Raw genomic sequence first — 18,006 nt, 5'->3', positions numbered from 1 at the left:
TTATAAAAACCTGTTAAACTTCACATTTAACATACGGAGGATGCAAAGTAAACTGTTAAGTAAGTATTTATTGTGATCAATAGCAGCAGTTTTTCAATGTATTGAATTACAGTTAATAGACTAAATATAAACAAACACACTTGAGTGTTCTTCTGGTGTTAATGATGTATTAACTGAGTTAAATTAATATATTTAATTTGTTTACCTTTCAATATCTTGCATTTCACATCTTCACTCAGTTCAAAGCTCTTTCAGTTAACTGAACAGCCTGACAAACATAATAAAGCAGAATATGCATATGAATCTGATTATACACAGACCCACAGACATATAAAAATCAAATCATGTTTGTCTATTTCCATGTTCGAACGATACTCTTCTAAATTGTTTTACTTCTCAAGTAGACTAAACTCCAATTTGCAAACACTGGTTTCCGTGACACAAATTCAGTGGGCACATTTATTAACAAAATATGTGTTGCTTGTATCTAAAACGTGGTCTTTTTTTGACAAACACATTTCATTATTCCTATCAGACTAGGTGATGTCAGTCATCTATTCGATTGCTATTTGTTATTTCAATAATCTTAATTTTCTCTTCACAACGGCGCCATTTGCAAACAAATCACAGAGCGCATTTTAAGAACACGATTTTAATTGGAAGATTGGGAAACGACAGCCAATTATATGGCTCGTTTTAAAAATGCTTAGGCAGAATCTACCAGTGTAAAATGCGGAGAGATTTTGCGGGCCGCGGATATTTTGGGCCGCTTATGAAATACGTCTGCGGAATCGGTGGTAGCCCCTCTCCCCCACATTTTTTAAAACGAATTTACGCAAATCTCAGAAGTGACATTTGGGACAACCCGATCCGCTGAAATCCGCGGATCCGCGGAAAAATCACACCCCTGTATCTTCAATATTGCAAAAGTATTCATAAAATAAGCGATTTGGGCCACATATATTTGACCTCTGACCTTGAAGGATGACCTTGACCTTGACCTTTCACCACTCAAAATGTGCAGCTCCATGAGATACACATGCATGCCAAATATCAAGTTGCTATCTTCAATATTGCAAAAGTATTCATAAAATAAGCGATTTGGGCCACATATATTTGACCTCAAACCTTGAAGGATGACCTTGACCTTGACCTTTCACCACTCAAAATGTGCAGCTCCATGAGATACACATGCATGCCAAATATGAAGTTGCTATCTTCAATATTGCAAAAGTATTCATAAAATGAGCGATTTTGGCCACATATATTTGACCTCTGACCTTGAAGGATGACCTTGACCTTTCACCACTCAAAATGTGCAGCTTCATGAGATACACATGCATGCCAAATATGAAGTTGCTATCTTCAATATAGCAAAAGTTATTGCAAAATGTTAAAGTTGGCGCAAACCAACCAACAGACCAACCAACCAACCAACCAACCAACAGACCAACCAACCAACAGACAGGGCAAAAACAATATGTCCCCCACTACTATAGTGGGGGACATAAAAATCAAGCCTATCGGTCAATTAGTTGACAAGTTATTGATCGGAAACGATTTGCTTTTCACACTTACTGACTTAGTATGATAGTGACCTTGAACTTTGACCTAGTGACCCCAATTTCAATAGGGGTCATGTACTGTCCAAGGCCAATGCACCTGTGAAGTATCAAGCCAATAGGTCAATTCATTGACGAGTTATTGATCAGAAACTATCTGGTCTACCGAAATACAGACAGACCGACCGACACCCAGCAAAACAATATACCCCTTCTTCTTCAAAGAGGGGCATAATAAATATTAGAGACACCAACCAGAACCATATTGCCATATGTTGTTAATAACTACTGCAGGTTTTTTTTCCCACTTTTTGGGAAGATAGCCCATGACTTTGGAATTGGGAATTTTGTCGGCATTTTCATGAAATTGGGAAAATAAATTCATTAGCCTTTTTATTCCAAATGAAAAGTCCACTGATTAGGGAAATACTAAATTTGCTATAACTCTTTATAATCATTCCAATTAAAAGAACAAAATCATGTAATACTTTGTTAGATGTAATTGAATTAAAATTGAGATAAAATCTGCATTAGACACTATCTAAAAAAAAAAAAAAAAAAAAAATTATATTTTTTTTAAATTGGAAATTTTTTGCCACATTTTGGGAAAAAAGCATACTTTTTGGGATTGGGAACATAGCCGAATTTCGGCTATAAAATCGGGCCAAAAAAAAACCTGTACTGTATTTGTGATCCACACGCAATAACACTGTGTTTTCTTTATCGATCAATACAAACTTATTGGTGTAAAAAAAACGTTAATTGCCAATTTCCTTTTTCCAAGAAACAAATATATATTGTATACTTACATTGGTCTGCCATGTATTCCAACATTTGACATTAAACTACCCAGTTAATGCTTTTTTCTCCAGTTTTATTTGTCTTTATTGTCCCTTTGCTAGATAACTGTTGCAACTATTTATGGTGTTTTCAAGACTTGTCCAGTCTAGTAAGAAATGAAGTTTTCTGGATGCTGTCAGCTTATATTTGCTTTTGTTGTCTTGGGTTATCTTTAATGATGCTGTTGGCTTTCTCGTGTTGTAGGTAGATTATTTCCTCATTCAGATCAAGTATGCTTTTTAGAATATGTCATCATTATGTTCCGGAACCTGAAAAATAAAACACTATTTAATATACATGGGTACTTAAGTATATCAGATTATGCCTATAAGCATGTGAGCTACACTTTGGGAAAACAGGGCTTAATGGCTGATCTAAGTGTTGTTCCTGATAAACCTGCCCAGTCTGCATAGGAAACATCAGGGACAACACTTTTCAAACAAATCAACAGTCAATGCAGAAAGTGTTGTCCCTGATTAGACTGTGGAGACTGCACATGGTAATCTGGGATGACACTTTACTCTGAATGCATTAAGCCCTGTATTCCCAGAGCAAAGCTTGTATAAAGAATTTATAAGTCAGCAGCAGCCCAAACGCTTTTAGCCCCTTAAAATTTTGTGCTGGGTCCCTAAATTTTCTGTTTTCGGTGAGTTTTATCTAAAGTTTTTCAAAAGTTTTAAATCAAGCAATAATATTTTTTCCCCATTAAAAGTAAATTGACCCTCTAGTTCCCAATACCACGGGTGTGATTATACTCCCTAAATAGCGAGAAAGAGCCCCGAGTCTTTAATAAGTTAGTAACAACACATAAACCTTTTACGATTGATCACTCAAAACTCATTTTTTGTTTTGTTGACACCTCATATTTAACTGACAAAAATTTATTTAAAAAGGTCTGCAGAGCATAGAAATAATTACAAGGTGCTCACATAAACTCACAATGTAATCTGTGACTTGTGGACAAGATTTTGATCACCCAGCTTTTCAAATCAGAAAGCCTGGGTCCATAGGCAAGTGTTTTTTTTTTCGCTTCTTGAAAAGAGGCTCAAGCCTACTGATTTGTTAAAGCAATATTGCTTAAATATATATTTTCAGATATGAAAATGCTGGTGTTCATTTTGTTATATGAAAACTGATGATTTTAAAGACCTATTTTCATTGGGAAGGTGCGTTTAATCAGCTCTCCTATGTCAAAATCAAGTAAACAAAAGACTAATAGGGCACAGAAGTCCAACTTTTGTCTCAAAACTTCACTATAATGCCAACAAGCTTTTATGTTTTATGCCTAAATTTAACTTTTGACTTAATTGGACCTTTGATCACTAAGTTTGACCTTGGCCTTTGATGTACTAAGACAGGTGTTATATACCACACATCATTTTATGATGGTTTACATTTCCGCCAGGTTATTCTAAATTCCATCAAAATGTCAAAGTTACAACCGCATCAGGGATTTCCAGAAAGTCATCTATAAACTTGTACAGACATACAGACTTATAGAAAGACTGTACAACTGCTCACCCTCTTAAAACAAAGGTATAAAAAGCCACAGATTTTATTAAAATCTTGCACTGATAACAAAGCAACAAGCTTGGAATCGCCCCTATGCAAAATAGAGTTACTGCAATTTTACACTGAACTATCATAATTAGCAAGAGATGTGTTTGACAGAAACACAATGCCCCCTTATGCGCCGCTTTGATTTTTTTTTTGACCTTTGACCTTGAAGGATGACCTTGACCTTTCACCACTCAAAATGTGCAGCTCCATGAGATACACATGCATGCCAAATATCAAGTTGCTACGTTCAATATTGCAAAAGTTATGAAGAAGGTTAAAGTTTTGGTTAAAGTCTTTGAATATTTTTTTAACCTTTGACCTTGAAGGATGACCAAGACCTTTCACCACTCAAAATGTGCAGCTCCATGAAATACACATGCATGCAGAATATCAAGTTGCTATGTTCAATATTGCAAAAGTTATGAACAAGGTTAAAGTTTTGGGACACACACACACATATACAGGTATGACAATGACAGACAGGCCAAAAACAAGTTATACCCCCCCCCCCCCCGATCTTTCGATCCGGGGGCGGGGGGGGGGGGCCATACAAACTCCTTATTTTTGATTCCTCTGTTACCTTCATAGCCCACATAACATCTGCCAAGATTGCTTCTCCATTGATTACCATTAACTTAAGGATCCTTTGTCATTCCTTATTTCAAAGGCTGTGACAAAATCAATACCCTTAATTGACTAACATATGACAAGTAGGATTCTTATTACATAAAGTAATTAAATTCAAATGACATCATTGAAGAGAAATTTCATTAGCCGATTACAGAAGAAGATTTTAATAATGCTAAATTGTATTACATGAAACAGACATTTTTTTAAAGAAATATTAAATTAGAATAAAGACATCTGAAACGCAAAGCACAACCAAAAATTACTATTAGTCATTTATATTTGTATTATAATGCAAGATAAGGGATATTATTTCTTAGAAAACAGTGAACAAAAAATGTTTCCTTTTTGTTCTTTTAACAACGTTCCATGTTATTATAAAAGCCACTTATAACACAGTCCGCTGTGTTTGCGTGAGAAAGTTTATCCTTCCTATGTTCAACCCTAATGGATTTTAGAGTATTATCTTTTGAGTGAATGATTCATTTTATCATGCAATACATTATTTATTATTTATGCATCAGGCAATTTTCACTAAGAGGTAACTGAAACCATTTTTAAATACAGTCAATCTTGTGGATGCGACCACTTGTATTAAGCGACCTTTGTCTTATGCGACCATTTTGAAATCCCACGGAGCTTTTTCGCTATATAATGATATTGTATTAAGCGACTTTTGTCTTACGCGACCAGCGACCGCTGATTTGGGTGTATTTTGATGTCCGAATCTTGTATTAAGCGACCACTAGGAGGTAAAAGTGGTTAATCTATCGATCTTTCAGGGACAAATCCGTGTTAATTGTTTATCTAAGCCGATAAGATGTACTGTTACACCTCTGCTTTGTTTTCACAACCATTATGATTATGCTTTGTCTCGTTGACCGGTTCTGACCGGTATTGTTGTAGACTGCGTATTAATTTATTGAGTTGAATAATAGGGGAACGTATTGCGCACAGTCTACAGCTTAAATAGTTTACTATGTGGATCGTTAAGAATCAATGCCGATTTTTCTCGAGTATAGAAAGCAGGTGCAGAACCAATGCACTGTACGCGACAAACATTTCCTGAGAAGTGCGGAAAATAAACTATTAATCGGCAACATCTGTCGAAATCCGTACATTACCAATTTTTAATAATGCTAATTAGTAGATATTTGTAAGCCAATCACATTGTTATTTACTTAATAAATTTTCCAACCAGGTCTGATTGTTTGTTTTCAATTGACGTGTTTTAATTTTTTCAGCTCATTATGTATCATAATCGTGCTAGATTTCCTTAAGCGTACATGCAGAAATTAAAATGTCAAAACAAAAAGTGTTAACGTTGAACGAGAAAATTCGGGTTTTGGAATTGTCAAAGAGTATAAGTGCACGTAAAATCGCAGACGAGATTGGAGTCGGAAAAACCCAAATTCAGAACATTCTTAAGCGTAAAGCCGAGGTGCTTGAAGACGTGGAAAATAATGTGTCAGGTGAAAAAAACGCGCAATATAGAAACGGAAAGAGAAATACATGTGATAATATATCATAGCTTTTGGCTTCTGACATTTATTTCTAGTTTTAGCTGTACACATGTATATGTAGACTGTTACACATTTTTAGCAAATTCTTTGTTCTTAGGAAAAATATTTCCTTGTCTATGTTGTTTTTGCAAATAAATATGTACACACAATTGATTTATAATAAATGATAATTTATAATAAGTGAAAAATAAAACACATTATAAGTAAAATATTGTTTATGTATTGTGTTTATATTCATTTTATTATAAAAGTTAAAATCATTGTGGATAAAAGAGATAATCCTTCATATAGATTAAAATTGAGGGTAAGCATTCTTCCAGAATGGCCTTTTGTATTCAAAGACCGTTTTATTAAGAGACCACTTTTGATTACTCCCTTGAGTGGTCTCTTAATACAAGATTGACTGTACTGACAAATATCATCTACAGTCAGTAACAAAGCCATTAGTCCATAATGGTAAATTGGCTCTTTTTTTTTTATTCAGACGTGTTGATAAAGAGAAATTGCAGACTCCACCCAAAATGTTCAAAAAATTAGCCTTGTTCTTAGAAAATGGGGTTTAATACATGTGTGCAAAGTGTCGTCCTGGATTAGCCTGTGCAGTCTGCACAGGCTAATCAGAGCCTACACTTTTCGCTCTTATGGAATTTTTCATCTAAACATAAATCAAGTTTAAACAGAAATGTACCTTCCTGAATAGACTGCACAGGCTGATCTGGGACAACACTCTAAGCACATGCAATAAGACAAAGGTTTCCATGGCAATGCTCACATTTTTAAACCCAGGATTAATTCAAACCCATCTTTACATGAATTGGTTATGCAGTGCTCCAGCTAGGCCTTAATCGAAGGGCGCCGCGCCCTGCCCTCCCGAACCTCCGCCCTGCCCCCCCCCCCACCCCGAACCTCCGCCCTGCCCCCCCCCCCCCTCCCCCCCCCCCCCCCCAAAAAAAAAAAATTTTTTTTTTTTTTTTTTTTTTACATATGATTATTCATAAATCTCTTATTACATTGTAATTACTTTAATCCTCATTGTAGACATTATATTTGAATGGTTTAATAATAATGGGAATAATACAATTATTTATAACATATAAATTAACATGCAATAGGAAGCATTCCAGAAACACCCGCGCGCTCGTACGTGCCCTTTTCACAAAATACTGCGCGTCGAAAGTGCCCTTTTGACAAAATACTGCGCGTCGAAAGTGCCCTTTTGACAAAAAAGCCCCCCTGCCCTTTTCAAATCCTAGCTGGAGCACTGTTATGCGATAACTATAACCTTGTTATACCATTAAGAAAATGTAAGCACATATGAAATAGATAAAAACCCTCACAACAAAATTAATGTCAAGAACTTTCAGTTAACTCTGCAGTAAAAGTTAATAACCTTTCCCCAGAAAATAATTTATTCCATTATAAAAAGAGATATCACATGATAATGCAACATTTACTGCTGTCTAACTATTGACACTGCGCCATAAGTCATAGTTTTATTAAGACTCTAAAACTGGATATGAGAACACACAAGAAATACCAACATTTGCACTCATTCATCCACAAGCAGTTATACTGATCTAATTTGTGTTAATTTCTGCCCTGAACAAAAGCAAAAATTCTTATCATGTAGAAAAACACTATCAATTTGTATCTGAAAAATAGCTTTATAAAATTTTGAGAATTCCTGGTAATTTATGATACAACATATTGCGCAAAGAATCTTTCAGTTTGTTTGCATGTTGTTTTTTGTGTAGCACAATATGATGTCTCATAAGAACAATAACGGTGAACATTATTATGATTTAGCCGAAATAATCAGCAGGAAATTACTAAGAGATGAAAATTATTTGCAATGAAAATTATTATTAGCAAATCACATACTTGTCATGTGTAACTGCAACTTTAATAACATAACATTACACAATATTCCATGTACATGTAACAAGGTAAGATGTACACACACAAATTAGATAACGCAAGCATGCATATTATCACCAATTAAAGTCAAATTACATCCAAAGCCATGAGCCTAAGTTCAAGAGTTCATCACAAACTGCATGACAAGAATAAATCCTTGAGTAAATAAGGTTGACAGCTTCATTATAAATTACCCAACATTTTTTTTGTTTGCAATTGAAGGTGGCTCCACACAGATTCCCCATGCATGATCCTACACCAAATAGACCCATTAGAATCTAAGATTAGCATTGCGATTCATGACGGGGTAAAACAAAAGAATGAAAAATGCTTTTGAAGTCTTAAACAAAATATTTGAAAATGAAACAAAGGTATTGTACCAAGAGCATATGGGTGTACATGTACATGAAATAATTTCAAATGAATCCAAACAAAACTTAGTCCTTTTACAAATAACAGCTAAAATTTATTATACGTTGTTGAACCCCTGCTTTCTCACTTGTTGGTACTCAGGACCCTCAAACCAGACTGAGTTATATGTTCAAGTGACACCATCTCATACCAATAATGTGTGTTTCAAAAAGATAGGTCATGAAATAATTTCTATAGCAATTCTCACAATATAATAATAATACATAATTTATAACAATCATTTATTAATCCTTAATTACGTACATTTATTTTATGCTTTCCGGTGGTTTATAGAGAAATATCAGTGAATTAAAACTATTTTGTATACGTAATGACGTCATTTTCCCAGCAAAATTCTTTAGTTAAACTCTTTAACAATGTATATTAACTGTGAAAAAAAACATAAAATAAAAAGAAAAATTGTTGGGTTCGGTGGATTATCGATCTTAATTCACTCGTGATCATATAAAATATATATTTTCTATGATCACTCGTGAATTAAAATCGATAATCCACCAAATCCAACAAATATCCTCTATGTAACATACTTCTAAATTAAACACAAAATCAGACAAAAACCACAACATCAGACATACCTTCATTTCCAATATTTCACACTTTCAATTAAATTCCAAGTAAATTTAGAATAAATGAATATCCATAAGAAACACAATCTTTGGACCAAAAATTATTTAAAATCCATTCAATTAAATAACACAATGTTTTGCAGTTGAAAGCACATCAATGAAACGTTACCATATTACTGTATTAAGTCGTTCAAGTGCAATAAAATCAATTTAAAATCCACTTACAACAAACAAAAACCAAGTTCAAACATTCAACAATGCTCAGTCATAGCCACTTTTGCCTAAAATCAAATCCATTTTTAACACACAATTAAACCGGTAACTCACAGCTGATCTTTAATTACAAAACCTTCAATCACTTACCGATCAAGTACACCAATTATACACAATTCAACACCAGAATTGGTATAGTTTGAAATGAATGTTTTTTTCCAAATGAATTATTTCCGATTCATTTGACACACAATATAACAGTAGTAAAATCACCCCCAGTGCGGTACAGTGTACTAACTAGCCCCTTGTTTACAATACTGCTTGTAAAACCCACTCAATCTAAATGGCGCTAGTGCAGCAGAAAGCACAGTTGGGTCAGACTCAACCTCTCTAAATTGGACAGTGTTTCTGACAGATCACTATTTCTTTTTTTTAAGCACTGGGATTCTCAAGAATGTAGTGTGATTTCTGACCTAAAGGCTAAGACAGTGATTTGCAGAGTAGAATTCTGATAAATGTAGTGTTATCTGACCTGTTCAAAAAACAAACAGAAAACACCAAAATGTACATAGTACAAGTGTGACATTGCTGTCTGACCTATTCAGATGTAGAGAGCAGTCAATTGGGAAAATTTGAATTATGGTTGCTGACCTTTACATATGAGCTCACCAATGGCAGAGAAAATGTTAAATATAATGTCTGTAAAACCCCTAAACAGATCTACAAACAAACCCTAATTGCTGAGTACAATTCTGACTATGGTGGCTGACCTTTAGGTAAATAAGGAAAAACTCCCAAAGGTAAAATAGCATTCTGCTTTCTAATTCACTGAAGTAATCTGACTGCACATGCAATGTCAAGTAAAACCCATAGATCTTAATCAGCTTTGGGGCATTACTGGCAGATATGAATCTAGTGTGTTTCCATTTGCTGCAAGATCAGTGGCAGAAACAGAACACAACACTGTAGGCAAAGATTATATTGATTTTAAAGGGGTGTATTATGATGTTTTGTTTAAAAAAATAATTATGTTGGTTTTAAAGATGTATCATGTTCGTCTGGTCAACTTAATTAATTTATAACCAAATAAACACAAACAGAGAAAGAATACCACCATCTGCATACTAAGTCATCAAGTATATCATATTATTTTTGGTTTTGAAAAAAAAAATAAGCAAAAAGAACAAGACTACTGACTTGAAAAGCAGTGCATCATGCTATTTTTCATTTACAAACATTAAGGTAGCGCACCTCTAATGGGCACATATCCAAATATAATCTAAGTAATTATTTTCTTAATCAGCATCATTTCACTGAACTACATGCAAATTTGTAGGTAGGCTTTCCATGCTTTTTATAAAAATATACCGATTTTTTCAAAACCACCCCCACGCTCGGCTTTTGTCCAGTTTATTTTCACCCCTGGGGTATATAAAAGTTCCATAATTCATTCAAATTTCCAAATATGGGCATGCAGTTGGTGTGTACAGATGCTGTAAAGGTGTTTAAAGTTTAAACAAGATGAAATAAGTATTCTTTTACAGACATTTATTTTTTACAAATTTTTATCTTTGGAAGAGCGCCATGAAATGTAAGTGATTTCAGCCAAGTAAAAATTGGGTCGGTTAAAAACAAAGTGTCATATAATTCAAAATAGTATCATTTAAGTCATATTTTAAACTTAGTTTTTATAGAAACACTATATACAGCAAAAATACCAAGAAATAGACAGATTTACCGTTTACTTTTTGAAATAAAAATAAAAATGCAACATGCATGGTTGGTATTTTCAACAGTAAATCACCCAATTTCGCCATAACGTTGTTTTATTTTTAATAATTGAAGAATGTGCATAAAAATTGCAACATATTTAACAATAAATATAGCTTATATGCCATATTAAATCAAATTACGTTAGAAAATAAATAAAACGCGTCGCAAAAAAAGTATACGTCGTCGGCAAGATTCGAACCGGCGCGGGAATATCCCAAAAGATTTCTAGTCTATCGCCTTAACCACTAGGCTACGGCACCTAATAGTAGGCTCTTCAACCTTCGAAGAAATCGCGGGAAATCATTAGAGGTGCGCTACCTTAAAACAAATGTATGTGTTTGCTTATTTACAAGAAGGTTTATCATAATATTTTGAGTCAATTATTACATGATGTAGACATGCAAGACTTTAACTTTAAAAGAATGAATGTATTTTATTAAAAAGAATATCACTGTAAGTTATTCATTTTTAATTGCACAAATAAAGATTATAACTTGATTTCCCCCAATTTTCAATTTTACAAATATTGAAAACAAAAATAATACATAATCAACTGTACAAGCTGCCAAACAGAGTAAAAAGTGACAACCCCTGTGAATAAAACTATATTAAATGACAGTCTGCCTCAAATATTGTCTGTGAACTATAGTCTTGCGTAAAAGTTTAACCGCTAAAGAGATTGTTATCATCCAGTGTAAAGGTAATAGTTGCAAAATACAATCGCTCAATGGAAGAGATTTTCTCAAAGAGGCTTTTGTGCTCAAACAAAAATAAATGTTAAGTCGTAATAACAGGGTATTTAAAACGGCTTTCGAGTTGAAATGGCTAATTTTACTTGCTGAAAGGTTCTTTCTGGTAATAAACATGTTATTTACAGTGGCAATTGTCTGCATTCACTTTGAGTGCATGCAGTTAGAACATCTTTAAAATGAATACAATTATGTTACAGGGAAAGATCTACACTGAAATTTTAGGCTACTGCATCAGGCTCTTTTATGGATCCATAAAAACCTTCCCTTCTGGACTTGTAATACAATATTGTAATATCATATATATTTTAAAGGTTCATGTTAACCCTTAACCACTTAAGATAGGTATTTTTACGCATTTGTAGTCCCCTAGAAAGTTAAATTTTAATTTAAGACCTTTCTTACAAGATTCAAGTTTTGAAGGCTTTATTTCCAAACCTTCGATACAGCTGCAGAGCAGCAAACAGCATAAAACCTGAACAGACTGCAACAACTGTTATTCGCAGGCTGTTCTGGTTTTATGCTGGTTGCATATTAGCCATGTTCACTTTGCTTCTTATAGGGGAAAGGGTTAAATTCCAATGGCAAATCATAACACTATAATTATTCAAACATTTAAAAGTAGGACTAAAATATTCCTTTGAATAAGGAATCATTGTCACAAAATGTCACTAGACAAAATCAGTGCAATATCTGCATCAATTTGAACAACAGTTCATCACAAACCATTTTATAAATTGTTAGTAACAGAGACCGCTGACCCCAAAAGCAATTCCATTAGCGAAGGTCGGCATTCTGAGACATTCCAAGTTATTTCAAAAATTAGGAATTAATATTATTTGACGGACTTAAAAATGCACTAATGCATTCTCCTCAAGGACCCACATAAAGAGAGCACACAAAATTGATAAAATATTGGAGGTCCAAGTAGAAAGGACTATTGAATTTATATATGATTGTTCAGCAGACACAACCTTTGTGCACTTCACTCCTGTGAAAGAAGAAAATTCATATCTTGTAAGAACACTATGACCTTTAATATTAATTAGGGTGAAATATTTGTAATTTATTCAAAACATTAATGTCAAAGCAGCAAAACTGGCACAGTGTTCTACAGACAGAAATTGCCTGTCACATAATTAATATATTCAAAATATTTAAAACAGTTGTTTATGGAAATTTCGTTAATTGCAAATTTCCAGGCCAATTTACTCAGTTAAGATGAACGAACGAGTCAATTGGCAGTAACTTTATATTCTTAAAATATGTTTCACCAATCAACCAAAATTGCTTCCCTCTCATTAAAATAAAGTTTAACTGTGCCGAATGACAAATTATTACATGTTAATCACAACATTTATATCCCACTTATTGAATACCTTAGAAAGAAGCCAAAAAGCACTTCATGACAAGTCTTAAAAGCCAGCCTATCATGAATGATGTTAAAGGGTTTTACACTTGGATATTGCAGAAATTCCTCAATTAGCGCCCCTCATAAATGCTTCTCAGCAGCATTTCCAGTCACCAACTGCACGGGGTCTTATCTTGTGTTTATTCAATGGCCACTAATCCTTTCATATAAAATACACCATCAGTCCCTATAACAGCTGAGCACCATCTCTTGCAATATGGTTTGAGAGCATCAAATGTGTCTTCAGCAAAATATTTTACAAATTATATAAAATGGTTTGAATCAATTTGATAACTTACATTCAACGAACAATTAAAGATCAGAATAAAATCACTTCAGTAGTATAGAAAAATATACTATAATTTATTAATTTTTTTGTCTACTGTATGAATTGTCTTTTTGTTGTTGTTATTGCAAAATTGGCAATCCCAGCAAATACATTATAGGTTACTGAAATGCAGTGTGTAAACAATAATAACTACCAGTATATAATTAAAAATTAATAATTAATTGTCTATACCGTTCCCATGATAAATATAATGCATTTATTGCATAGTCACTATTCAACAGAAAATATCGAGACCACTTCATTCACACAAATATTTTATCCAGCTACATCCTCTTTATCTTCTATCAATATTGCTCCACATAAATGAAAATTAAACAGAAAATAACATGTCAAAGCAATCAGCCCAGAGGCAATAGAATCACTGTCAGTCTACCTGTGTGGTCACATGATGTAGAGGTTACATAACACATCATTAATAAAAGTAACAAAACAAGAACATCTTCTCTGTATTAGTATTTAAAACTAGAATGTTATGCATGTACATGTACCTAATGATTAAGAATTACATGTTACAGGTGTCATTTATACATAAACCAGGGCTTTTCATCAGCAAATTGGGAAGAGGCCCTGGCCTTTCACATAGGGAATTTCATGCGCGATAAGTGCTCATTTTGGGAAGGCTGTGTTTTTAAAAGTTTTCGAAACAGGGTCTTTTCATTGTGCAGATGTATTAAAAGACACATTGTGGTGCATTGTTAATCATATTAGAGCTCATTGCTTTCAATTTGGGAGATGCCCAATATGTCTAAGTAAAAAACAAAATTTGGGAGATTCCTCTATCAATTTTGGGAACAAATGACCTTATTTTTAATTGGGAAGGGGCCAAATTTCGGCCCCTGTTATATAAGGGTGAAAAGCCCTGTAAACAGATCTATATATTCTCCCAAACATTTTAACGACTAAACATTTCATGTATTGAAACAAATATTCTTTAAAGTAATACTTGTATATACATGTTTACATTTTGAACAATGTAGATAGCAGGCAGAGGCAATTCTTTAAGCAAGTAACAAGTTTTATAAGCTTTCATAGGTTTTGTTGTGCTTGTGGACTGAATAAATGAAGATGTAAAGTCTTATTGATCATTCAGGTACATGTACATGTATAAAACAATTTCCCAGACAGTGCTTCTAAATGCAATTTTGCCACAAATTAATTGCTTTCTTAAGCACACTAAGTAAGAGAGCCAACTTACAATGTAATGTAAATCACCCCATTCACAGCATTTGAATTGACTTTGCGATGCTTTAGTGAACACATACAAACATGAAACTTATATTATAATAAAAATTTAAGAGATATTATATTCAAGTACTTTGCAAAGCAATTTGACGATGCTTTGCTGTCCGGATAAATACTTGAGAGGAATATAATAACTTTTCAAATACAATTAACATATACATGTACTTAATGAGTTACTTTTAAGCTCCCCTTTAGCAGTGACAACATTCAAATCGTCTCATCACAGCCATTAAACAATTACAGTGTCTGGTCTAGCAGACACATCACAACAGTGACAGCTGTTATTGACAGCCTCAATTGACCAATCATCACACCGCTAATGAATATGCAAACATGCCAAGAAATTGATGAGTTTTTATGTCACCAAGGGCCATAACTGTGTCAACAAGTGATTATCTCACCACATGAAGTTTCACAATGTTTTTATAGTAATACTTGCATGTGGTGGTGACTGTGCAAGGTTTTCAAAGTTTTGACAAATGCTCAGCCTTTTCATATTTTCCTTCATAAAATAATTAATTTATTATGGTGATTTTTTTTAAATATAAGTGAAAGTACCTTACCAGCTTTTTTGTTGAAAATGTTTTCAAAATGTTAACAATCCTGTTGCTGTCACCTTTTTTTATTAACAAAAATATACCATTCATTATGGCGTCAATCACTCGTGACATTATATCATTATAAAAGTCTTGAAAATGTTAAAAAACTATAAATTGCAAAATTGCAAAGTAATTTATGGCTTCGATAAGTGCATAGTTGATTATTTATTTCCAGCCATTTCGTTGAAAATTGTTCAATCTCAACTAGAAACTAGAAAACTTATCAAAATATGTATTTTAACAAAAATTAACTAAAAATCTCGTAATTTACCTTTTTATGACCCACTTAACTGACCCAAACACTGACAAGCACTTCCATTCAAAAGTCTGATGGTGTCTGTAATTCAATCACTAAAACTAAATGGTCACTTGCTCTTCCATACACTTAATCTGGTCTCAAGAGTACTCCAGATATCTTGACATTATCTGCTTTAGGATTTTAACAAGATTTGTGGCTAAAGATTAAACAACTCTCTCCATATCCTACTTATACAGACTTGTAGAAAGCTAAACGGATTTCAAAACAAAGAGGTCAATTTTTTTTGCATAGCTAACTAAGGTCACTGTAAACAAAAAATAAATAAGTACACAAAAAATTATACATTTTATGTTCATGGCAAAATCATTTACAAGTTTGTTTCCATGAATTACTAATATTTTGTTTTTTCATTTCAATTTTGAGCTTTGAAATTGCTGGATCGGTTAAGTAGATTTTGTTTCCTTATACTGATAGCACTGTTTTCAAACTATTGTAACATAACCCTGTTAGCACTGTTGGCGATTTACAAAACTGAGTATAATTAACATATTTGCTGTGGATTATCCATTAACTAACAGATCTACAGCACTAGTAACAAATGTGTGCCTTCCAGACAAAATACAAGCTGTCAGACTGTAGATGATATTAGGCCAGTTCACAAAATATTCTTAATTTATGGTCGTCAATCTTAGTCTCTTAAATCCAAACATGTGGAAATAAGGGCAAATTGCTATGATATTTAATGTTTTATTGCTCAGTCAGATATTTGTTTCTTGATATGAATTATAGTGTGTGTGTGTTTTGTTATGAATCTTACAGTAGACAGACATCTATCACAAAACATTTCTGCTGTCTTTAAACTCTGAATCGAGCCCACCAAATTTTTGCTCAGTCCACATTGTACTTCTTAAATGGTGATGACATCCATCAATTTTAGGGGACCAGTCATTTGATAAAAGTTAAGCTTTACCATTTCAAGTTATTACGCTACCATTGAGAAAAATTGTTATGGTACCGCATTAACCCTTTACCACTTAGATCTGTATTTTGGCACATTTGTACTCCATTAAAAGATACATTTAATTAAATACCTTTCTTACTAAATTCAAGTTTTAAAGGCTTCATTTTCGACCCTTAGGCAAGATATAGATGAGCAGCAAACAGCATAAAAACTGAACAATCTTCGAGTTACCAGTGGGTTTTTTTTTGGCAATTTCGGGGACAATATTTGGCCCCATTCCCCTCAAAAAATAGTATATATTTTCCCCCAATTTTGTAGAAAAAATCCCCTCCAAAAGTAAAAAAAAAAAAATTTTTTTTTTTTTTTTTTTTTTTTTTTTTTTTTTAGAAACAACTGTCTTATGATAAATATATCTCAAATTTATTTCATAAACAACTAAAAAAGTATATAACTATAATCAATATGATTTTTATTATTATAAAGATTTATAATATATTCAATTAGTTTTCCCAAATCAGTGGACTTTTCACATGAATTGCTTTTTTCCCAAAATGGCCAGGAAACTGCCTGATGTATGTTTATTGTGTCAATATTTGTTGATAAAAACATTCCAATTTGGTCCATTTTATTAATAAAAAAAGCTTAAATTTGCCATTTTATCAATTTAAAAAAATCCCAATTAGACTTAAATTGGGTTGGAAAACTGAGACTGTGCATGAAGGCTGAACTGTCTGAATCTAATGTTGAAAAATCATTGATATATATTTAAGGAAAAGGACAGAGACATTCAGCTGTGAATATTACATTCATACATTTATGTGTATTCATATAATAAATATCATTACATATAAAATTGTGAATTTTTTTATTTTCCCCTTTTCCTAAAAAACAACGCGTTTTTCCCCTTTGGACGGGCCCCGCCACCATTCCCCTATAGGTGAAAACAAGAAACCGTCAGGGGACGGGTGATGCTCCCCAAAGGTTTTTTTGTCACAATATTGCACTATATATTCAGATAAAAGGAAACGTCTTGAGGGGCATAACTTTGGACAAAATAATACGATGGATGGTTTAGCAACTTAAAAATTTCAAATTTCAAAGGGCCATAACTCTGTGAAAAATTATCTGACCATAACCGGCTGATAATATGCACATCTCCTGTTGGTAGTGAAGCTTCCTATAAAGATTCATTGAATTCCCGTAATAAGTTGCTGAGAAATAGCTCGGACAAGAATTGCACTATATGTACAATGGAAAATTTCAAAGGGCCATAACTCTGTGAAAAATCATCCGACCAGAACCGGCTGATAATATGCACATCTCCTCTTGGTATTGAAGCTTCCCATAAAGATTTATTGAATTCCGGTTATTAATTGCTGACAAATAGCCCGGACAAGAATTGCACTATATGTACAATGGAAAA

The 18,006-nt window shown here is 33.3% G+C and overlaps 1 protein-coding gene across 7 annotated transcripts in view; it reads right to left on the bottom strand.

The window, feature by feature from the left end:
* The window catches only part of LOC127867308 (neogenin-like), a 100,472-nt gene that overhangs the window by 67,471 nt on the left and 14,995 nt on the right, over positions 1 to 18,006 (bottom strand). For all 7 annotated transcript variants that reach the window (XM_052408373.1, XM_052408376.1, XM_052408379.1 and 4 more), the window contains exon 2: positions 2,372 to 2,671. The gene's annotated coding sequence lies outside the window, so the exon portion shown is untranslated. The remainder of the gene's footprint in view (positions 1 to 2,371; positions 2,672 to 18,006) is intronic.

This window comes from Dreissena polymorpha, chromosome 2 (assembly GCF_020536995.1).
Source record: "Dreissena polymorpha isolate Duluth1 chromosome 2, UMN_Dpol_1.0, whole genome shotgun sequence".
Taxonomy (NCBI): domain Eukaryota; kingdom Metazoa; phylum Mollusca; class Bivalvia; order Myida; family Dreissenidae; genus Dreissena; species Dreissena polymorpha.
The sequence above is the reverse complement of the archived record's forward strand: the minus strand, read 5'-3'. Positions and strand labels throughout refer to the sequence as shown.